Below are 24,940 nucleotides of genomic sequence, written 5' to 3'. Positions count from 1 at the left end.
ACAGTCTACTAAGAATATGATTAAGTATAACAGCCAGAACTACTGTAATTAAAATTAGGATGAAAACATTAAGCCTCAATTAAAAATGTGAAAGTGAATACATAATTTCCTAAAATTATTTTAGATGATGTTCAGGGGAAGAAATTCAGTATTGTTTAAAGGCACTAGACTTAAATGCAGACAATCCATCTTCCAGACCTCGTTTTGTGACTGTGTTTGTTTTGGGAGTTTGGTAAATATGATGGAAAATATTTTGTGTCATCTTGACTGTGCTAGGAAGTGCCAAAATAATTTTATATTGTTTCTGGAGAGGAGTGTGTGTGTGAATATTTCTGGAGGAGATTAGCATTTGATTCATTAGATTAAGGAAGGAAGCTCTACCTTCAAAGGTACATGACATCCAATCCAGTGAGGACCCAATTAGAATGAAACGTAGAAAGAAAGGTGAGTTTGTCCCCTATTTGTACCCCTGTACCTATTTGTACCACCCCAGAGAAACCTTAGTAAGTTAATGTCTCTAAATTTCCATTTCTCTACCTGTAACATTTGTTTAATTAACTATGTAAATTGAGCAATAACACATGGAAAATATTCTTGGAAATCAAAGCACTCAAATGAAAAAAAATCTTTCAAATGTATCTTGCAAGATTTTTATAGCTCAAGGTGTTGAATTCTTACAAAAGCTTATAGTTCTTTAAAACATATTGTCAATTTATATTCCCCTAATATATAAGAATTCCCCTTGGTTAATCTCCAAAAAAAAAAAAATAACTGGTAAAGAAAGCAAGCATGATTTTTATAATCCATAGCTGAACTGGTGAATATCCAAAGTGAGAAGACAGATTTTCCTCTTTGGATTATAAACTGGCTCTGCAGAAAATTTTAAAAGCATGCTTTATAGAAAGATTGACCAAAATCAGAACAATTTTTAAAGTTATCTCACTAAAGGCTTAGAATCATTTGCATGTCGAAATCCTGGTTTGTTTCGGGAAAATACACTCTTTCAGCAAAGTCATGATTTGTTACTTGCAAGAGAAGGTGGTCCGATGCATGCCTGATACTAAACCAACATGGTAAGTAGATTTGCTACAAAGGACTATTTGAAATAAATTTTTAAAAAGTGACTCACTCAAGAAACCCATTGTGTCAGCTTGTGAATTCCCTACTACTCCTACGATTTCAGTTTTCCCCTTGGACTTGGGATATCTGCGGTGGATGCTTCTCAGCATTCTCTTCGTGGCACCTGATCTAGATTCCTCCTTGCATTCAGCTACACAGAAGCATCACAAAGACACAGGTGTCTGCTTCAGCATTTGGATCCAAGAATCCGAGATAGTCATGCAACCACAAACAAACCTACCCACAAAGGCACAGAGTAAGACTTGGGACTGCTTTGCAGCTTTTCCCTTGGGCCTTAGTGACAACCAATCTGCTTCTATCAAACAAACAGCAAGTGGTTCAAATCAAGCCTTGTTAGTTGGTTGGAATGTTATTCTCTTTCTTCCTTACGCTCAAAGGCTACATTTCTCGATTTCACAGCAACATTACATTCAGGACAAAAGCAAAGGTTAAGGTACAAACAACTAAAAGTAAACTGTATCTCCCTTCCCCTTTCCTTTAATCTCTTCTCTCCCCACTTCCCTATCCTAATTTCTTCTCATCTTGCCCCTGTTCTTGAACGTTTTGTTCTCTTTCTCAATATTCTTTTTCTCCTCTTTTCTGAAATCCTTGGCCCTTTTTAAACTTTCATCAACTTTACTCTTGCTTATAGTTTGTAATTCACAATTGTATCACTTGGTCATTGTAAAGGCAAGAGTTTGTAATTCACAATTGCATCACTTGGTCATTGTAAAGGCAAGAAAACGCTGGTGCCGCAATGCTTCCTAGGCATCCTACGGCCCACCAGGGTGTTTATCTCAGTGAGGAAGAAAAGGGAGCATATAGCAGTTGTGTCTAGCTGAATCACTATGCTTTAATATAAATTTTTAAAATTGCTCTTAAAGTTCTATATACTCCAAGTTATTCAATATTGCATCGTTTAGTATTGTCATGTGTTCTGTGCTCACTTTGCGGATCAAAGATGGCACCTTATTTCTTCTTTACCTCATAGCACATGGAAATAGCTTATTTCAACATTTATTCCTTGCTAATTCTCAGGTCTAAAGTAAATCTTAAACTCTTGGGTTTACCAAAATGGCTGATGCACTACCAATGAGTTTTAAATATGTATGGATTGAACTACAGGGACATTCAAAGACAACCATTAGGTAAACATTCTTAAAGCTTTTGTGTGTGGGGCCAAATTGTTTTGACTTGTTTTGGAACATGACATAGGACATGTTATGTTTTAATACTCCTATACCATTGGTTCAGTGGGGGTAAATCCATACTATTTGCATTATCAGAAATAACTCAGCTTGGTGAAGACCAGAAACAAAAACCCATGGTCTGGTGACATTTCTCAACAGGCTTATACTCTACCTACTGGTTTCCGCCTGCCACATGAGGAACAGTTCACATCCCGGCTACTCTGCTTTCCTCCAACTCCCTGCTTGTGCCTTGAAGAGCAGTGGAAAATGACTCAGGTTCTACGATTCCTGAACTCATGTGGGAGACCCAGATGATCCTCGCTTCTGGCTTCGGATCAGCTCAGCTCCAGCACTGTTGTCATTTGTCAAGTGAACCAACAGATGGAAGACTGCTTACTCTGTCTCTCCTTCTCTACATAAATCTGTATTTCAAATAAAAAATATTTAACAAGTAAAAATTCTTTAGATGGTCATACCAAGAGTTTGAGAAAATGTTTAGTTTCAAAACTTTGGGATACCCATGATTTTGTTTTAATGTTAAATGTTTAGTCAGAGAACCCTCCACCTTCATTCCCTTCTAGTCTGTTTTTACAGAAGTTATTTCATGTATGTCAACATAGGAATTCATTCTCTTAGACTTAAAGTCCCCATGACTTAGCATAGTCATGAAACACAATGTGTCAACATAAGTGTTCAATCAATGCATTCATTGATACAGCTTAGCGTAATTGCTAAGCTGGTCTATACTAAAATTCTCTCAATAGCAAGCATAGGTGTGAACCAGTTTAGAGTCATGGGAGGTACTGATGTAAGTCCCTGCTGTACAGCTTACTCTCCCCCAAACAGGAAAAGTCACTCTTTCGCTACTCTTGTATTTACTCATTCGCTCATTCCACATGGCGGACTGTGCTGGACAATGAGAACAAGCAACAACAACATAAACAGCTTGCTTTCTAGTATCTCATCGCAGTGTGAAATAGATGCATGAAGGCCTACAAGGTAGTGAACTACTTGCTGGGTGGTTTAGTCATTTCTGCTTGCTGGTATTACCGTGTGGATCCAGAGCACAGATACTGATGACTATGAAGAGTCAAACTACTCTAGACACACAGGGATCTAAAGTTTTTGCTCAAAAACACTTCTTAAATGATAAAATAACTAGAATGACTACTACTCAGCTTTTGCAACACTGAAATTATGCCATGTTAAAATCCCAAGAGCAAGACTAATTCACAGTGCACAGTGAGCAACTGTGTTGGGAGTCAACAGTCCATGTCCAGGTTGGTGACAGAGAAGGGCTCACACAACTTCATGCCTACTCACACTCACAAGTATTATGAGGTTCTATCACACACCACAAAGGAATACAAAATGTAGGGAGCAAAGCCCAGAGGACTGCAGGTGCACACTTGTAAGAGCTATGTCTCAGTGTGATCGTGTGGGCCCAACTTTTCCCTCAGCCAAAAGCAACAGTGCTTTCAAAAGGGAGGAACATGTGACAGGGAGTCACTGGAATAGGCTTCTATGGTGAACAGTTACAGAGGCACTCTCAGTTTAGAGGCTTTCAAGACCTCAGACTCCCAAGACAAAAACAGGTGTTCAGTATAACCATATTATTTCCTATAGTCTAGGCACAGGAGAAAAAGCTTATAGTTTAGCTCAAACATGAGTTGTTCCCATACCCAAGTTCTGAGAGATCAGACAAGCGTCAGGCAGGCCTATTTACCCCAAATAGTCTCAGATAAACTGTGAACTCTCTTCCCAAGAATGTTTAAGTCATCTGATGAAGAAAAAGCCTGGACTTTGATCTCTTCGTGAGATTCACGGAAGGGAGGCCTAAGAGTAAGAAGCACAGATTCAGAGAAAGAGTGATCCTCTATCTCCCCTCTTCTAGACAGGGTGAAAGCTCAGACAATATGTAAATTAGTAGTCATGCTCACTTCGGCAGCACTAAACTTGGAGCAATACAGATTAGCAGGGCCCTACACATGGATGACATACAAATATATAGATTAGATATATCATCTGCTTATCTTCTACTTTGTTTCTCATCACAGTTCTCACTACAGAGTGAACTAAGATGATTTTTTTCTTCTTCCATACATTGTCAGATCACTTCAGCTGCATTCCTACAGTGCTGCTTATACTGTTAACCTAGGTTTTACTTGTATTGGAACTTAAAATTCCAAGCCAGCCTCTGCAGAACCTCTCTGCAAACTGAAAAGTCTATCAATTTGACTTCTTAAGTCATTCATCATGTAGGTTCAGAATTCAGTGTTTTGAGATTTTTGTAAACTAGGCACTTGTATTGGGCATTTGAACTTCTCACAGCTGAGTTTCTTCATGAATCTCTCTGCTATACTGAAATGCATGGTTGTGACTGAACTTGGAAAAACTCTAGAATTTCTTGCTCACAGTCAGTATTTCTGCTTTCAGTTTGGTTTCTTCTAAGCTTTTGGTTAATGGATGTAATTATACAACCAATAACCTCAGTTCCTCCCACATGACATACAGCCATTCTTTAATCCAACTTTGCTCAGCTAGCTACTTGCTAGCCAGTTTGAGATATAACCATCACCTCACAAATTCATGAGCACCACCAATGTATCAAGTAATATTTGGCATTTTGTATAATTTTCAACTAGTATCATGTTAATGAGGGAGATAAAATTCCTATATTATAAATGAAAAAAGCAACAAAATATTAAGTATCTTTTTGATGAGAGAACCGACCAAAAGATACTATGTTTGTACATACAGGCTGATAATAATACTCAATTCACAACAATCTTAGGCTGAAAGTTAACTTAATTTGGATGGCTATCTAGTACACAGAGGCACTCTCAGCTGTTACCTAGCAATGATGATAACGACTAGGATCAATGGCTTCACAGTCTTTTACGCAAGAGGAAAGCAGCACCCAGGAGAAGGCTGCTCCTTTAACAGCACCAAGGGCTGCATCTTCCAGCCTGCCAAATCCCATCCTGCACATCAAACAGGACTTCCGAACACACACTGCAGGACAGCAGTATAGTCACAGTTTCACTTGATCTTTCATCCATTTGAACATTCCTGCTGGATTTTCCATACGAGAAGCTTTGAAATTACAAAGATTTACTAAAACAAACCAAACTCTTATCCTAAAGATTTCATAACATATTGCTATATGAACCTATTTTTAAAAAATAAGAAATGTTTTTTACTTCTGTAAAAAATGAACATTTTGTTTGAGTCCTTTTAGAACATGGAGATCCTAGTGTTCAGGTAGAAGTTCACAACATCCATGTTCAAACTGTACCCTGACCTCCTTGTGCCATTGATCTCTGCTCTGCTCTCCCATGCATGGGTCTCCGCCTTAAGCAGGTCTTTTAGCAGTCAGAAGGAAATGTGTGTCTCTTATATATTCTTGAATCCGTCACCACTTCCCACTCGGTGCCAAGTAAAACAGAAAAAAAAGTGTAGCCTAAGGCTGATACCTGAAAAACGGCGAGCAATAAAAGCACAGTTATTAAAGTCAGAGCAGAGAACACACACGTGAATAATGGTTAGCCTGCAAATCTGCCCTGTGGCTACTCTGGGACAGGAGTACCGTCTAGGGCGTGATCTCAGGCAGACAGTAGAGTGCACCGAGGCACGAGCTGGAGGAAAAAGCTGTTTACTTGATGTCTGTTGAACTTTCCTGTACAGCCTTGGCAACATGGAAGGAGAGAGAGAAAATTGTCGCTGAGGTCAAGAATTAACATACATAGATTCTTAAGGTCAGCTGCATGATTTGTTCAGTGTCTTTGCTTTTTAAAAAGGTTCATTTATTGATTTGAAAGATAAAATAAGTTGCTTAAAGTTCCCTACTTCTTCACAGTAAAAATCCTCAAGGTTTATGAGCCAGCTATAATCTATCCAGGGTATCTCACACATACTTTGCAAGGCCTCAGTTACTTCTGACAGTGAGTAAACTAAGTCATAGGCTTTCTATTCAAAGTACTTTCTGAACCATTTTTAAAATAGGTTTTCCATTTTCATTCTCAACAAAACAAACACTCAAGTGTGAATAGGTTTGCTTATAAGTTTATAAGTTTGAGGATACAGACTTCATGCAAATGTCACTTGGAATGCTAAATGGAGCTTTTAATGTATGGACATTGAATTTCTAGTCTTTTCTCCTGTAAAAAAAAAAAAAAAGAATTCACTACTCTGTTAAAGACACATGCAGAATCAGAAGAGCACAAAAGAAAGTGAAAAAACACGTGACCTTTTGCAGGCTCTATCAGTCAACTCACAGGTTGGCTGGAAACTAAGGTCTGGCTGGCTGGTATACCAGTGGACAATGAAGACCACTACTAATCCTTCTAACGTTGGATCTACGCTGCTTTGCTGGTCTGTGCCCTCTGGTAACTTACTTTCTTTAAGGGCAGCAATTTCCTTTATATCTGTTTGCCATAATTCCTCGGTCACCAAGACAACTCATCCTTCCCACATTTTGATGATTACGATACCCCCTTCGGAACTGCTGGCTAGACTGCACCCCTCTCAGCTTCAAGTCCCCCAGATCTTCTCCCACCAAGCCCTTTCCATTCAGAATTCCGGGACTCCCATGTTATCACAGAAACCAAAGACAGAAACACAGCATCCTTTACATAGTTCAGGGGGTTGCAGAACATTCTTCCTATGGACCATCTTTATTGACATGCTTCAGAAGAATCACAAACACATGCAAGATATAAATGGCTTTACTGACCCTTGTCCCTGAAGGGTATCAATCTTCACATATATGTCATTTTATGTCATAGGATTTTGTTCTTGTTTCTCGTATTTATCATTTCCCACTCACAATTCAAAGAAGTAATTGCACGAAGTAGCTGTTTACAGCTTAATAATGAGCTTACTTCTGCTTTTCCTGAGTAGTTGCTAAGCTTTTTCTTAACTATACGAAAGTAGCTCTTGGATGAACTTTTCATAATTGGCAAAAAGAAAAACTCAAAGACAGACAAGTACTTTACTTCTTAATAGAGAACCTAGTATAGACAGGAATTTGCAAATGGACTATTCTGGTACCAAAGAATGAGGAAGATGGGAAGAGGAGAGAGAGCTTTAACGAGAAATACTCATTAGAATGACTGATTGATTGTGTAGCATGAGTTTTTTGAGGTTTATGAACCTGTTAAGTTTAAGATAGCAAACAACAAAATGCTACTCCTAATTAGATATCCAATAAAATGTCATTTGGAAAGGTTAACTATGTTAAGGAATGCTATGTATTCTTGTATTGAAAATGTCATTGTTATTAATTTCAAAATTGAGCGTCCTGACAAAAGAGGAAATAGCATGTTCCAGAGAAGGAGTTAGAAACCCTTCTATTTGTCCAGAGTAGGAAGAGGAAGAAAAAAATATAGCACATTTTCATTCTTCATTTGAATCTTCACCGTGAACTATTTCTATAGTGATTTAAGCCCAGAATTACTTTGTTTTGTGCAGATGTGATCTAAAATAAGCAGTTTTAAAAACAATCCAAGTATTCATGAAAGGCTTGCTACTGGTCAATCAGTGGAGATATATAGAGATTAGACAGTGGACAAAACCAGCAAGACTCCTGGTACATACAGCTTACATTCCAGTGGGGACTTAGAGAGACCACGATAGCAAGTGGTGTCCTGTAGCAGCAACTATTGTGAAGAAAAAAGTTAGACTTTAAGTTGGCAATTTTCTTGGCCAACACTGGCAGCAGTAGTGGGTCGTCAGTTGCAATTCTCTGCAGATGTGATATTTGACACCACGCTGAACCAAGAGATCCAACATCAGCATGCTCCCAGCAAAGAAGAGAATGTTGAGTTGTGTGGCTCCTTGTCTTGGGAGGTGGCTGCAGTCCCTTGTCACTGCTGAGGTAGGTGTGATGTGTACGAGGAGAAAATTGACAGTTATGTGCTGGCTACCAGGACACCCACATGACAGAAGAAATCTCATTCCCTCCATTTAACAGTTCTGAAATACCAAACTACCTCCATATTCTAGATAAAACAAGTGGGATTCAAGAACTTGAGGGACTCACCCTGGGTCTCTCATCTACGCAACTGCAAATCCAAGAAGTCTGAGAAACTGCATTTGCCAGGACTGTTGAGGACAGTCTGACCGCAGAAGCGCAGTGGTTACCCCTTAGAGCATCCTAGGCTGCAGGTGTGCTGTACTGCTCGGCTCCTTTGCTTCCCTCTGCACTACGGTAATGCAGTGTAATTGTTATCCACTGTGTTCAGGAAAAGGAGCTGAGGCTTAGGGAGTGGCTAAGCAATTGACTCCCTGTGATGGTGGGCCCGTCAGCAAAGCTCTAAAGACCCAGCTTTCTCATGGTCTCCCAGAAGCTTACATACTTCACCCTAAGGCTGCTGCTTTCAATTTTGGATCAGAATAAATGCGATGAAGTACCTATCAAAACAGTAAAATTACAAAATGCTGGTGTAGAATGTGTACATGTATACTTTTTTTAGTCAACCTTGATTATATAATCATTTTATGCTGACATTACTTCATGTCCTTTAACATACAGCCAGGCAGATTTGGTGAGAAAGCCATGGGAAGCTCTGTTTGACACAAGACTGCTGAGATATACTTTTTAGAGTCTCTGCTACAAATACTCTTAGAAAGCAGAAGAGTCCCTGCCAACCAATGCATGCTCTTTAATGCCACACTCTGCTTTTATGAATACTGAACATTTATTAATAGTTACAGCTACTATCTAGCAGGGGCGATATTTTAGTGACTGTGAGATGGAGTTCAAATAACTGCTCTGTAATTACAACAATTTGCTGCCTACATCAGCTCTTTGTTGCTGTTGCTAAATGCTCATTATGTTGTTTAATGTCCATTTTGGGCCAGAGACTGTTCCACACACTTGATATTTCATCCTCCAAATGGTACCAAGATGAATTATTAACTCCATTTTTTTTGAAGAAAAGAAAAAACTGAGCTCACAATAGAAAAACACATTGTTAACAGCCACATAATCAACTGCAGAGCTAAACTTGGCCCCCCAGGTGTCTGACTGAATGGTGTGTCACCCGCTGCATGAGATGAAATGACTAAAAGAATGATGTGACTATTGAACAGACAGAAGTGGCTTTACAGATAAAAGTTTACTGAACGGTTCCTCTGCAATTAGAGCAAGACACTCTTTCCACAAGCCTGTCAAATTACGGGCAATTGTGATCCCCATAACACTCCTGGATCAAAGGTTCAAACTAGGAAGAATGTGAACATCAGAAAGGCCGAGCGTGGTGACTGGGATAGTATGACGCACAGGCTGACAGGGGGAGTGCAAGTATTTATAGAATGCCTTGGCCAGTTCTCACATGAGACTTCATTTCCTCCTCCTCCTGTCAAATGGGAAAATATCATATGCATACTGTTACACCCAGCTCCACCCTTCTGCACAAAGTCATCTTGCCCTCCGCCCCAGTCCAACCCTATCACTCTGGGCAGCCGTGGCCCAGCCAGATCCCAGAGAGCAGCCTTAGGGGGAATCTCCCTCACCAATACTGAATAATTCCTGCCAGGCCTTGGCCTTGAGGAGGACAGAAGAGACACCTTGATGTGTCTGCAACTACATCTCCATTGACTGAGACCAGATTGGGCACTCAGCAGCCCTGACCTTTTCCATCTGATTAAGAAGTGATCACACATGGTTCCACAGCCCTCCGTGCCAGAGGACTCAGGTCCTGACAAGGCATAATGGAAACTCCACTATGTTTCCTGAAACGATAAAACTAAAACCCAAAGATATTCCTTCTTTGCCAGCTCAGACAATTTCTTGTCAAGTGTAAATCATATAGGCTCCCACACAAGGCAACTCTTCACTCACCATGGCAGAGGCGAAGCAGGTATGCTGGTTTGCCTGGCTGTTTCCCCCATACTTAACACGGCTCCGGGAAAACCATGTACCTCTAATACAGCTGTAGACGTTACAGAAGAGGACCCGAATTCTTGGGCCCCTGCCACTCACGTCAAATCTGGATGACGTCCTTGGTGTGGCCGTTACCGGCCTAATCCGAGCTGTTGCGGCCACTTGGAAGGTGAGCCGGCAGGTGGGAGATTGTTTACTCTCAGGTTCTCAGGGTTGTTAGAGTTGCAGTCACCAAAGCTGCTGTCTGTGTTGTGGGTGTAAACAGTACCAGTCCTTGCTGCTCTTTCATCCAGCTTCGTGCTCCTGTGCCTGGGATAGCAGAGGGAGATGGCTTGCATTCTTGTTCCATTCCAATCACGTGAGCGAACCGGAAGCAGTTCCTGACCCAGGCCGTCAGCCGGATTATCCCCAGCTCTGGTAGTAATTTGGGGGGAGTGACTCAACAGAATGAGGCTCTCTCTCCGTTCCTCTTTCTTTCTCTGTCTCTGCTTCTCTGTCGTTCTTTCAAATCAATAAAATTGTAAAAAGGGGGGCCTTCCTGAGCCCAGGTCTGCACGGGGGCTGCCAGGTAGGCCTTCCTCTGCCTTCATTCTAAGCTGCAGGTGGTCTACTTGAAGCCCTGCAGGCAGCATCTAGCCAATTTACTCGCAAGTAAAATGACCTCACCTGCTTTGGATAAAAATGGAATCGTGATCACCTGACTTTCCAGCATGTCCCACAGCAGCGGGAACTTCAGTCCCAGGACTCCATTCAGCTGGGTCAACTCCGGCGCACTCTGCTAAGCAACTCTGCACTTGGTTTCCCAACAAGTATTAGTGAACTGAGAAATCCCTAACTGCCACGTTTCTTAGCATAAAACATGACAATAGCTGTGAAAACCCTTCAGCACCAAGGACGAAGGCTGTGACATGAAAGCAAACTAATTGGAATCCTAAATGATGAGTAGGAGAGAGAGAGGGAGGGCGAGAAAGAGAGAGAGAGAAAGTGAGAGTGAGCCAGGAGGAATTCTAGGTACAGAACTGGGCCATATATGACAAATTTTGGCCTACTTACTTTAGAATGTAACCTAATTCTCGGAATGTTTGCCAAAAAAGGAATCCTTTCTCCTCTAAGTCTCAGTAGGCTTCTTAAAAAGGAAGGGCCCTCAGGTATTCTCCGACATGTTTCCACGACCGAGCAGACGGAGGGCACCACGTCTTATCTCAGAGGGTGGTGTTAGATTTGGGGTCATGCCCAAGAAACAGGTTAGGAATGAACAGCCTTGTTTTGAGAAGTCCTTGAGAACAACTCCAATCAAACGCAGTTTTAGGCAGAAAAGGGAACAAAGAGGTAGAGAGGAGAGTCCTGATAATGGCATCCAATCACGTGTCCATGTTTCCAGGCATCTATTCAGTGGATAGTTACTGAGTAATTTTTACATGGCAGGTGCCGCCTTGGATAGCCTGCATACACCTATGAAAAAGACCAGGAAACAATCTGACCTTGAAGGTTTGTGTTCTTATGCTCATGATGGGGGGGCGGGTGGCTGTGGGGAATAAGCACCTGGAAAAGACAGTTCCTGGGGCTTCTTCCCAATGGCTGGGCTCAGGGGCAAATTCAGCCAAGACCTTAAAGATAGGAAGTCATGCGCTGGAGGGTGCTGAGAAAGATAGAAGTTAGAAGCGAGATAGAGAGGCTGCCCTGTTAGGTCACACAAAACCTGTGGATAAGGAGAGGAGTGTGGTTGTCCCTGTGTTCCTGCCCAGCTTTGGAACTGTCTGGATTCACCGCTGCATTGATGGAAGGCAGGACGGTGGCGTCCTTTCGCACACTTTCTCCTTTGTTTTCTATTTTCTGTTGTGTATCGCATGTTTATTGTGTGTACGACACTGTGTCAGCCTCTTACTAGCCTTCTTAGGAAGCCGAGTTCACTGGTATGAATTAGTTAGATACTTCATCAAGAGCAATCGATAGTTCTACATTGCCAACAGCACGGGTATATAAACTGGCTTACTGTTATGCAGAGCTTGATACAATAAAATTAGTGGGTATCGAGAAACACGGAATAAAACTCTCTGGGGGTGAACTTGCCTGTGTTTGCTTTTAACAAGCATCACAAGTGATGCTGAGAGCCACGAACAGACACTTGGAGGAGCGTCTGCGGGATACCGGAGTGCGACCTTTCGTCTTTAGGAGTCAAAGTCCACCTCTTCCTTTTTGAAGTCTCACTAGCTCATGCTATTCTCTACACTGTTCCTACATGTTACATGGGTGCCCATCTGTCATCCCTTGTGCTCTGTCACTTAATCCTTTCAATTCTTACCTTGCTCTATATGCAAACATTTGTTCTATAAAATGCTTCGGCTCCTGATAAAAAATAACATCCGTAAAGGATGCGGGTTCCTTCACAGACGGGAAGAAAGAGCTGCAACAAGAATCAGTCACGGGCAGTGACAATGACAGTAAGTTCTGCGTAATCTGTTCAGATCCTGGGCTAAGTACATGCAGCAGCTCATCATGCAAACTGTTCTGCATCAAATCCCTGTTGTGGTCACCTCGGCTTGGGGGAAGTTGTTATCAGGGAACTTGGGTCCCAGTTATAAAGCTCAAGAATTGATGGATGGGGAAGCCTTACGAGAACCCTGACCTTGCATGCACACATTTGGAAACAGAGATAATACATGCTTGAGTTTTCTCTATCCCAGTGCTGCGAGGCTCCAGTGAGGCAACAGTGCAAATGCCATAAAAACATCCATTTAGGAAAGAGGGAAATAAAATACGGAAAAATTATTCCAAGTGCAGCTATTTAATGCACTGGAGCAGTCATTATTTAGCACCTGTAGTCTGTATCTGAGTGCTGGGTTCCAGTGTAAGCTTCTGCAATATTGGGCCAGCTTCCTGCTACTGCACTTGCTCAGATGCAGCAGGTACCAGCTCGAGGACACAGCAAGAGGACACATGGATAGGAGATCCAGATGGAGGACCCACCCCTGGCTTTTGCCTAGACCAGCCTTGTGACTTTTGGTGTATAGAGTTTGCACATTCAGAAGGTTTCTATCTGTCGCTGTTTCTGTCTCAGCACACCGAAACAAAACTTTAGAGAGAAAAAAGTTCCTGTTTCTCAGACAACCTGTTAATTCTAAAAATAGCAGACAGTTTATGAGTCTGCTTCAGAATTGAACCTCATTTATCTGCAAATACATATTGCCAAGTCAGGGGTTCAAATGTACTTATTAGAGAAATAGGTCATAAGTGCAAAGAAGTTTGATTCCTTGTAATATTGAAAAGCTGAAAAGCCCAAGAAAGCAAAAACTGAGTTAGTATTGACTAAAATCCCTCACTTCTAGTTGGATTTGACAATAACCTTTATTTTTCTATTAATTAGGGCAGCATTTCCCTGAGTCAAATAACAGGTCGCACAGCCCAGTCCTCACCTTTGCTCGCCCCCACGCCAGCTGTGAGTAGGCTCTGAGCCTGGAACAGAGGGCTCACCCACTTCACCTGGAGCAGGGGCGGGGGCTCTTCCTGCCACACCTTCAGCACAGTGACTGCCACCCAAAGGCATCCCATTCTGCATGGTGCATTTTGCATAAGCACAAAATTCAGGATGTCAATCTTAGATAGACCTGAGGATCCTCAAGGATTTATGGGCCTACATGACTAGGGTGGAAACAGGAAATTCCTTTGGTCTCCTCAATAATGTCAACACTACTGTTTTTTTTCCCCCTCAAATTATGCTATTAGACATAATGCTCTTTGCTTTTTCCTGGAATTCAAAAAGAAATGCAAAAGGGATGTTTGGCCCTGTGTTTAAGATTCTTGTTAGGATGTCTGCATCCCACATTGCAGGGTATCTGGATTTAATTCCCAGCTCCAGTGTCTGGATTGAGTTCTTGGCTCCTGACATTAGTCACAATCTACCACTGATTATTGTAGGCTTTTGGGGGAGTGAAACAGTATTTGGGAGCTCTGTATGTCTCTGTCGATCACACAGTCTTAAAAAAATACTTCAAAACAATAAAAATTTTAACAAACCTGAGAATGGTAACACAAAAACACATGAATACCTTACTTTCAACTTACCACCTGGGTCCTTTTTCTGGACAAAAAGTTACTGGTTTTACAGAATATGCTCCAGGTTATGCATCAACTCTGAATCCCCACAAACCTTTGTATAGTTACAAGCATAAACCTGAGAGTTTATCTCCATCTGGGTCAGAGCTGGTGATGTTTTTAGCATGCGTGTGCGTTCACTGTGACATTTTCCTATTATGCCTCACAATGCTCTCGAACAAGGACTAGTGTGGTAATACAGATTGTTCAGAAGAGATAGAGGGGATGGGATTTTGGTTACCATAAAAAAATCTTTTGTAAATAGGGAAGTACAATCCCAATGCCTTTTGTGGAACTTCCAAGACTCTGAATAGCAGGCTAGCTCTACTGTAGCAGAGTACCAACACCTGACAGTTAATCTGATCCAGTCTTTGTGGTAAAGCTGACCATGGGTTTTCTGTCTAGCCTTTTCTAATCGTGTTCTATTAATTGCATGAGGCAAAGAATTTATCTGCCGTTCTCCCTTATCTGGAGAATCCCGGCCATTAGCCAATGTCACTCCGTGTTATTATAGCTCCTTAGTCTTTTGAACTTGGTGCTTTTTACTTGACCTTGAGTCATGATGTTGAGCAAAAAGTGAAAAATTTGCCAAGAAGTTCACTTGATTTCTTTGGATATTCCATTTGGTCCATTTTTTTTTTTTCTGGCCCACAATGAATAAGCCTGAGTTCCTTTTAATCCCCGTCCCTATTCTTTGATTTTAGAAACATTCTACTCGAAGTCACTCTGCAATCAAAATCCCCAAGCCACTGAGGAGAGATCTAACAAGATTTTCGGTGGCAATTTAACTCTGAGTTGATGCAATCAATACTCTGTACAGGCGAATATGATGCCATTAGAGGCTTTCTCCCCTTTTGTGGTTCCCAGACTTAGCTTTTGTAAGCAGTGAAAAAGTATGTGATGTAGACGCCAATGCGATTATAGCCTCTGAATCCAATTCTGCAGTTATTAATGCAATCACAGGCTCTTGCTTCAGGACTCTTACAAAAGCAACTTGACTTCCTCAAACCAATTTGAGCCTGAAGTGCTCAAGGAGAAAAGTAACAATAAATGTTGGGTTCACAACTGGGCTGCTGCATACTTTATTGTTTTTGCTCAGTTTTTCTGCACTCTCCATTTTATAAATGGATACACTTGTATGGAATTCAATTCTAAAGTGGTACTGAAACCTATCTCTTTATGTGTGGCCTTCCAAAGTCATATGTTAGAAGCCTCACCCTCATTGTCATTGTATTTGGAGACGGGGAGCCTAAGTAAATAAGCAAGGTTAAATGAGGTCACAAGATTAGTGCTCTGCTCCAACAAAATTGATGTTCTTAAAAGGAAACAAAGCCAAGGATTCTCATGTGCTTTAATTTTTGCTCTGTTTTTGTATGTGTAGGGCACAGATTTTGTAAGGATAGCATGGTCAGGCATTGTGTAGAAGTATGAAGAGATCCTTCATCAGAACCCAACCATGCCAGCACGCTGACTGTGGACTTGCAGTCTCAGAACTGAGAAAAAATGACCATCCTTGCTCATACCAGCTCATCTGTGGTGCCTACAACAGCCTAACTAAACTACTACATGACTGACGTAGAGAATTCTAAGCATTTGCAACAATATTTTGAAATGTTAAATGAATTATTCCAGATCCTAGAAAAAACACATCAAAGTTTCCAGGAAACTGAGACGAATTTAATAATAAATGATGCCCACTTCAGTGTTGGGCCAGTATTACTCTGTATTACTGCAGTAAGTATTTTACCTGCCTGATGGGAGGAAGCAGGAAGAGGGAGAGAACATGCAGTCCAAGACGGTCTGAAAGATCTTAAAGTAATCAAGCAAAACTTGTACCTAAAGAACTCAGATTTCTTTCCTTCTGTTTTTCATGCAAAGTAAGTCTGGGCCTTCTCTAGCAATAATCCTAAGTACATGCTTTGATTAGCATGACATCCTCTCTCCGTAACTTGGCACGTGGCACACAGCAGGTACTCACTGCACCTGATATATTGATAAATCACTGTTAAAAGCTGCACTACCAGTAAACAATCTGGCAACCCCTAATTGAAAAAGGAAACATATAAATTCTATCATTTATCTGTGATAAATTTGAAAATAAAAAAATAATGATTATCATAGCAAGTGTGTTGCTGGTAATCTATTTAAACGTACATAGTTTTTAAACTCATAGAAATTCAGGAAAAAATGGAAAGCAAAGGAAAGCAATTATGGATAAGTATTTCCATGGATTCAAGTTTTCAAGGAGAAAATACCATTTCATTTTATCAATTTAGCATTACATATTCCTTATGTTTTTTAGATTTATTTATTTTTATTGGAAAGGCAGATTTAGAGAGAGAAAGAGATCTTTAATCCAGTCATTCATTCCCCAAGTGACTGCAATGGCCATAGCTGAGCTGATCTGAAGTCATGAGCCAGGGCCTTCTTGGTTTCCTATGGTGGTACAGAGTCCCAAGGACTTTGGCCATCCTCCCCTGCTTTTCCAGGTTGTAAGGAGGGAGATGGAAAGTGGAGCAGCTAGGACACTAATCAGCACCCATTTGGTATCCCAGAATTTGCAAGGGAAGGATTAGTCAGCAGAGTCATCGCGCCAGGCCCTCCTTATCATCATAAAACTCCTCACACACAATGACAGTAATTCTGTTACTTAAGAATTCAATTACTGAAATACAATGTCCAAAATCAATACTACATTTCTTCGACTCTGGCTGCCACCTTTATAAATATAGGACTATACTAAAGAGTATCAAATATCACAAAAAGCAAATTTTGTGGAATAAGGATTACACATTTAGATAGGGAATTGGGGTCCAGTAGGTTAAGCAACAAGTTGAAAGTCTAGGAATTTGTACCAAATTCCCTGGGATGGAATCCTGCCTTCAGTTCTAATTCAGCTTCCTGCTAGTGCAACTAGGAGGCAGCAGATAACAGCCCAAGTGACTGCCACCTTCTCGGGAGGTCTGGAAGAGCACCTGGCTCCTGGCTTCAACAGGGCCCTGTCCTTGGTATTGTGAGCATTTGCATCATGAATTGGTGGATGGATGATCTCTCTCTCTCTCTCTCTCTCTCTCTGCATTTCTGTCACTACAGCTTTCAAACAAGTGATCTTCAGAAACTTTATATTCTAAAGCTACAAGAAACTGAGTTTCTGAAATATTGAGATAACTTCTCATTACTAATGATTTGTTACAGAAATCATAAATCAAGTCTTTGATTTATGCGTTACTGATCTGTCATAGCAATCACACAGCAGGTGCAAAAATAGCTATTAACACAATACTACAAAGTCTTAGAGAACGAAGGGTCTGAAGTTGTGTAAGTTCCAAGGGCTATTGCATCTCTCCTCAGAGAGCCTCAGCATGGCTTGTTCATAGGGCACCAACTGAATTTTCACCTTTTCATTATGTCTTGCCACTTGTTCTTATAATAATTACAAATAACTTTGGAATTATGTATCAGCGAAAGGTCACCAGATGCATAAACAGTCAGCAACTTGGTTGCAGTTTACTGAACAAATTGTTAATAAGCCTCTCTCTGCATTCCACAGCCATGCATGCTCATCTAACTTCTCTGATGTTCTCCTCAACATTCCTCCTGAAGAATGACAAAGCAGAGTCACTGGCAGCATTAAAAGTGGCCTAATTCAAGTGTTCCATCACTCAGAAATATATGTTAAAAGTTTTCCACATTGACAATGGTCCTGACAGGTTAGAAACTAGAGTCATCCAGACCCAAGAAACAAGCAGCATTTCTGCATAGAATTGAAGGAAAGCACCATGAAATGATCATAAATCAGTATCGCATACATAGCTGTAGCTACATCTATTCTATCTAATGTGTATTTGCATCATCTCAGAGCGAATTTATCTTTAAGAATAAGTCATGGATCAAGTAAACCTATGATCTCAAGATAAAACATGACGGGAAGTACAACGAATACTGGGTGGGGTCCAGTAATCAAACAAATCTCTATTCCATAAGGGAACAGGTCTTCTAAATTGTTCAAAACTGATTTGTCAAGATTCTGTAAACACATATATACTTTCCTTATATAAAGGAGCTTTAAATATTCCCCAGGGTTGAGATCATGACATAGATGCTATTTTATGGTAAGTGGACATTAAATTAATATTAAAAAATATTTGAAACGCAGAGTGATAGATAGAAGCTCAGGCACAGAAAAAGTGAGAAAGACATTCCACTTGCTGGTATACTGTGCAGAGCTCTGCAATAACTGGGTCAGGCCGAAACCAGGAACCATGACCTCAATGATGGCTCCCACATGGGTGGCAGCCACCCAAGTTCTTGGGGCCATTCTCTCCTGCCTTCCCAGGCTCAGTAGGATGACGCTGAATTAGTAGCAAAGCAGCCCAGTCATGACTGGCACTCTGATATGGGAAACTGGTGTCACAATAGTGGCTTAATCTACTATACTGTAACAATGGCCCCTAAATAAATGTGCTTTGTTAATAGAATGATTGAGGTTTTGAAATGAAATCAGTAAGTCTTAAATTTAGTGGATACCAAGTACTCAGAAGGGTGTAATTAAAGCCTTACATAACTTATAATTTGTCTCAGTCAATAAGATATATTCATCACAATGGAAAATATTTAATCAAGATATAGTTAAACATCAATAAAAACAACATTAACAAGAGTGGCAAGCAGCATTGTGCAATAATCTGTCAGCAGAGCTAGTCAGGCAGTAACTTGGCTACGGGAGATATATGGCATTCATACCACATTGATTTCCTCATGCCCACACTGCTGGGTGACATATCTGCCAGAGAGTTTTATGCTACTGGGCCCAGGACATCCCCCAAATCATTTTCAATTTTATGTTCTTGGCAGCCAATTAGCTACAGCTGGCTGACAAGATGAAATCTATTTGTCATCCTTGTCTTATACTACTCCTCATTTGATATGGCTTGGGTCCCTCATCTCATTATCCTGTGTCCTCGTGGACTTCTGGTAAACAGTTTAGATTAGCTCATCTGTTTCAAACTCGTTTCCAAGAGTTTATTGAGAGACTGGAACACCACATTCTTGTTATCCACATTGCCTACAGGGGCAAGAGTCAGGGCTGGGCCATGGCACCCTGGTTTGGAAACCATTGCAGTGGCCAAGTTTCCTGAACATGGAAGTTATGGAGTAAGTCTGGTAGCAGTGAGCTGATCCTAGTGTTTCCAATGAAAGCCTCTTCTTTCAGCTTTCCAATGAGTTTCTTAGCCATTGAATATATATATTATATTATATTATATTATATTATATTATATTATATTATATTATATTATATTTAATAATCCTTTCTTTGGGCTGGCACAATATCCTAGTGGCTAAATCCTTGCCTTGCATGCACCAGCATCACTTATGGGTGCTTGTTAGTGTCCCAGTTGCTTCACTGCAGAGGATGGCCCAAAGCCTTGGAACCCAGCACCTGCATGGGAGACTCAGAAAAATCTCCTGACTCCTGACTTCAGATTGGCTCAGCCCTGGCCATTTTGACCACTTTGGTAGTAAATCAGCAGATGAAAGAGCTTTCTCTCTGTCTCTCCTTCTTTCTGTACATCTGGCTTTCAGTAAATATACAGATCTTAAAAAAAAATCCTTTCTTAAGCCAGATTGAAGAAGGCTAAATAAATGTGTCCTAATTTGTAAATATACGATTTAAACAAAATTACCTTCATGTAATTGAAAGGTATTCGGAATAAGGAGAGCTATAGACAGAGAGAGGAGGGGAGACTTTCCCATGTGCTGCTTCATTCTCCAAACGCCTGCAACAGCCAAGGCTGGGCAAAGTTTCAGCCTGAAGCTGGGAAATGAACTTGGGTGTCCCCTGTGTTCAGCATGGACCCAACAACTTAGGGATGGAAAATATGCTTTCTTGTTTGTCTTGCCAAGGGTCCTTTGGATATTTAATATGTAATTAATAGACCATAAAAATGCATCAACTTAATAATTAGTCTGGTTTAGGTTTATTTAATTTTGACTCCCACTGCAATTGCCTTTAGCTGGCCGGAATAATTTCTTTTTCTTTTTAAAATTATTATTTTTCCTGATACTTTTGTAGGTGTATGTATGGATTCCTTCTCCTCCTCCTCATCCTCCCTTCCCAATTTTCCCTCTGGCTAACCATCTTTCCCCATATTATCTCAGTGCTATAGTCCTTACAAACTTCACTTTCTTCTATTTAAGTATTTTATGACATTGTATGTATAGGCAAAGGTAGAACATCTAGTATCATACTGCCAAGGTATATGATCCATGGGCTACAAATTTTCCAACTCTAATAGATCATCACTTCTGCCTCTCAGGATGTGTTTTGGGAGGAACTAGGATTAGAAGTGGAGCTGGGACTTGGACTAGGCACATTAACATGGGATGCGGGCACACCTGTAAGGTCTTAAGTGCTCTACCAAACACCTGCCCTAGAATATAGGTATAAAATTCTATTTTGAGCTTCCTAACAATTAAAGGCAGAACTGAACATAATGTGTGACAAAAAATAAAGGCCACTGTAGATGCTTTAAGGATGCATTTGGGAGGACAGCTTTCGATGGAACTAAATAGAAAGATAAAATCAGAAGGACTGCTATCTACAATTAGCATAATAATCTTTACTAGCATTTGTATAGCACCTATAATAAATGAACTTCATATATGTTAAAACACACTCGAGCCTCACAACAATTATAATGTACATACTATATTTTTACTAGTATTTCAATTTTTTAAATAAAAGAAGGAAGGGACCAAGGGAAGTAAGGGATGGGAGGAAGGAAAGGAAAAGGGGCGGGGCAGGAAATCAGAAAGATGATAGACAAGAAAAGTAAAACAGAATAAAACAGAAAGTAAGAAGGAAAAAAATAAAAATGAACTGAAGTTAAGAAAATACATCTTGGAAACAGAAGACCAAGGGCCAGTACTTAGGTTCTCTTCCTGAAAATTCTACATTCTCTCTTAAAAGTGGGTGCTCCAGGTCTTGCCATGGGCATGACTACTGATTGACCTTGGAATTAACACAGTTTGTTGGGGAGTTCCTATTGGCCGTGTAATCTTATCTTGGACATACTGCACTCGAATTCTCTAAATGTCACAGCAATTCTTAATATATTAGCACATTTCTTTACTTCATTGATGAAGAAGCAGTGGTTCCGAGTAGTAAAGGGTCCAAAACATAGTTTATAATAAATAGATCAGGAATTTAAACCCAAGAGAAATGAATTACAGGTTGTGTGCAGATGACTCAATTTCAAGTTTCCGTGGTTCCAAGGCCAGGTGCCTGCCAGCAGCCTCCTCACAAACCAGCTGTGTGACTACACTCAAGTTGTTCACACCCATTCACATCCATGCTTGTGACCTTCCATTATGAGATGGTGATCCATGCATGCCTTTCCTTTCACCAAGGGTGACGGAGCAGTCACAATGAGGAGTTACATAAGAAATCCTCAGGGAAACTATGATAGTTATCAGGAGTAGTAACTATGCCTTGTATGTCAAGAAACAACAATTATAATTTAATCACAAAGCTGACTAAATTCAGAATTATTCAAAAATCATGGTTTAGTCTGCATATATTACAATAGAAATCACTGGCTCTACCTGGTGGTGTTCTCTTTCTAGATTCAAATCCCATCAAAGTTATGGCCTGCATGGGAATAAAGACGGGAGGCAGGAAGTTGACCATTCATCCTCTTAATACTTAACTGATTTCTCTCAACTCCATTTTTCAAGGAAATAAGAAGTAAATCACCAGGACAGGCAAGGGTTACATTTATACATTTTGTTAACCTCTGCACTCCCTCGGCCACTTGTGTCCTTGGTAACCTTTCTCAGTTAGTATCTATGGGACAGTCTCCTGATAAAAGAGTTGGATGTGTTTGAGAAAAGACCCACGTGAAATACATCAGGTAAGGAGACTCACTTATGTGGCTCAGAGGAGTCCTTAGGTGGAGAGCCTTATGACCAATAGACTTTCTCCTGGTGGTAACACTAGTTTTTGTACAAAACCATGCAAAGTACATATTCCTTCAGCTAGAAAATGCAGTGGTCCAAAGCATGATAGGAATATATCATGTGCGAACAACTTCACGATGTTGAGTAAACTAGGAAAGTTAAAAGACTCCTGTGGAAGACAGACTAAGCACAGAAATTTCCCCTTCTACTGAATAATAAAACCCACTGAAGAGCAGTAAGTCAGGAAATGCAATTTTCCTTTAAGCAGAGTTCAATAGATGTGTCAATATAAATAGAACAACGTTTCAGCTCAATCCAGACAGAAATTGAGGTTTTAGTCTGGTCATTTCCCTAAATGTCATTTGGTTCATAGAGGTAAGCAACAGCATCTTTCCTTGGAGTCACTTCCACAAAGGCCTAGTCTTCGGGAGACAAGCACACCTGCAAAACAATCTGGTGTTCAGCAGCACAACTTTGCAATGGAAAAGCAGCATGAGAATGCTCAGTGCTTTTTTTTTCTCATTAAATGATGCCCAGAAGAGGTGTGCTGAATTTTACCAGCATGAATAGCAACAGTGGTAGGAACCCTTCCACCAGGAGAGTGATAAACAAGCACAGGCTCTGGGAACGTGGACACTGCTGGACAGAATGCAGGGGATTAAACCTTCACAGCTCCGAGACGTCAAGCACAACTGAAATCCAGCCATCATGGAACACGCTGGAATCGGTAGCTGTACATTAATCTCTAAAAGATTCCTTTGGCCAGATGGAAAAGGCGAATTAGCTGAAACGCGGAATAGAGAAGCAAAGTTGAAAATGAAACATTTCTGATGTGCTCTAAGGCCAATATAAGAGGGTAGCACAAAGGACAGTCTCGGGGGCAAATGGTGACATGGCTCACCTTTTGGTCTCTGGTCACAGATGGCTGAATAGTTTACTATATTTTGCAAAATGGCTATTATTATCATGGATTCATTGTCTTCTGTTATTACAGTTGCTGTATAATGAAATTAGGTGACATTTAGCTTGTAAGGGTTCCGGATTGTGATTTACCTGATTATTCACATAGGAACAGAGATTTACATATGGTTCCAAATGCTGAGATTGTATCAGCATGGGAAAGTAAGGGTGGGAATTACTGAAAAGCAGGCTAAGCTTATGCACAAAGGAGACTGAATATTAAAATGATCTCTGATGATTGTTGTTCCCCTCCTTCTCCTGAAAAGTACTTCATCCATCTTTTTAAAGCTTTCTGTTGCTTCAGAAACCACAGTTCGTTGTTTTGCCTTTTATTTTTATCACATAATTTTCATCACATTTTGTGAATTTCAGCATGTTTACCTCTGGTCCCACTTTAAACACTTTAGCAGAGAGGCGACATCACTAAGGGAGTGTCTCATTAAGGATCAGCTCTGTAAGCAGACTTTCTGTGCTTTAATCCATGATTTCACAGCTGCACATTCCAGTACAATCCTTGATAGTATTCAGGAAGTGATGTGTAGGAACTAAATTGTGGCAGATTAACTCAGAAATCACCATTGTTTGGCTTGATGTCAGGCAAAGGGACACACAATCTGCATATCAGAAAAGAAGAGGGATGGGCATTTGCCCTAGCAAACAAGGCTATAATTAAATACCATCTTCTCAGATCAGGGTACCTAAGTTTGATAATCAGTTCCAGCTCTCAAGTCAAGCATCATGACAATGTAAAGCCTGGAAGATGTTTTCTTCTACATTAATTATTTTTAAAATAACAATTTTTTCTAGTTGGAAGGCAGGAAGAGTGATAAAGAGAAAGAGAGAATCTCTCATCTGCCAGTTCACTCGCCATATGGCTGCAAAGGCCAAAGCTGGGCCAAGCACATGCCAAGAGTAAGGACATCCATTGGCATCTTCCACATGGGTGGCTGGGCCCTAGGATGGGGGCGAACTCCTGGTGCTCTCCCAGGTGCAATGGCAGGAAGCTGGATTGGAAACAGAGCAGCTGGGATCTGAACCTGTGTTTGATATTAGATGGTAGTGTTACAAGCAGCTAGAGCAGTGGTTCTGGAGGTATGCTTTTTATTGTGGCTGTTCTTAGCTCTTCAGACAGTTAGGATAAAATGATGGGTGTGTGTAAGGGTGTGTGTCCAGAAACTGGGTTTGAATGTTCCTTACTCCGGATGGAATCTTCCTCCAATAAACCTTTACTTTTTTTCCAAAATTATTTTATGAGGTTGAGAGTAGTTAGTTATAAACACATTTATATCTTCAGAATTTAAGAAAAATTCAAAAAGAAGTTGTATTTGTCCAATTTTGAATTAAATGACCTTTTTTCCCCCAGAATCAGTTTAGCAAGTGTTCTTTCTCATTTGCTGATTTCTTTTGTGTTCTGATTTTGAACACATAGCTCTCTTGTTCCTGATCTGTCTCCTGTGTGTGCCAAGGATGGCACTGAGAGTCCCAGAAAACATCTTTCCATCTGCATAGGGATCAGGGATCACACATATAAGCAGGGAAGCCGATTTGTGCATCACAGTCCCTTCATCCTGACAAGAACCCCATTTGAGGGTGAACAGGCCACTAAAACTCTGACTTAAATGAGTTCATTTGCTCAACTGACATTGAGCACTTACCAAACACTGGTTCTATTTTTGGTGCTAGGAATATTGGACTGAGTCATCCAGAAGCACAAACAACACCTGAACAGATC

At 40.6% G+C, this 24,940-nt stretch overlaps 1 protein-coding gene across 2 annotated transcripts in view; it reads right to left on the bottom strand.

Moving 5' to 3' along the window:
* The window catches only part of KCNIP4 (potassium voltage-gated channel interacting protein 4), a 193,231-nt gene that overhangs the window by 142,899 nt on the left and 25,392 nt on the right, over nucleotides 1–24,940 (bottom strand). Inside the window, exon 1 of one of the 2 annotated variants that reach the window (XM_058670260.1) lies at nucleotides 10,156–10,327. The exons of the other annotated variant lie outside the window; for it this stretch is intronic. The gene's annotated coding sequence lies outside the window, so the exon portion shown is untranslated. Of the gene's footprint in view, nucleotides 1–10,155; nucleotides 10,328–24,940 lie in introns of those variants that run through there. 2 annotated transcript variants of the gene reach the window in all.

This window comes from Ochotona princeps, chromosome 11 (assembly GCF_030435755.1).
Source record: "Ochotona princeps isolate mOchPri1 chromosome 11, mOchPri1.hap1, whole genome shotgun sequence".
NCBI lineage: Eukaryota > Metazoa > Chordata > Mammalia > Lagomorpha > Ochotonidae > Ochotona > Ochotona princeps.
Note: the sequence above shows the minus strand (reverse complement) of the source record. Positions and strands in the feature narration are given on the sequence as shown.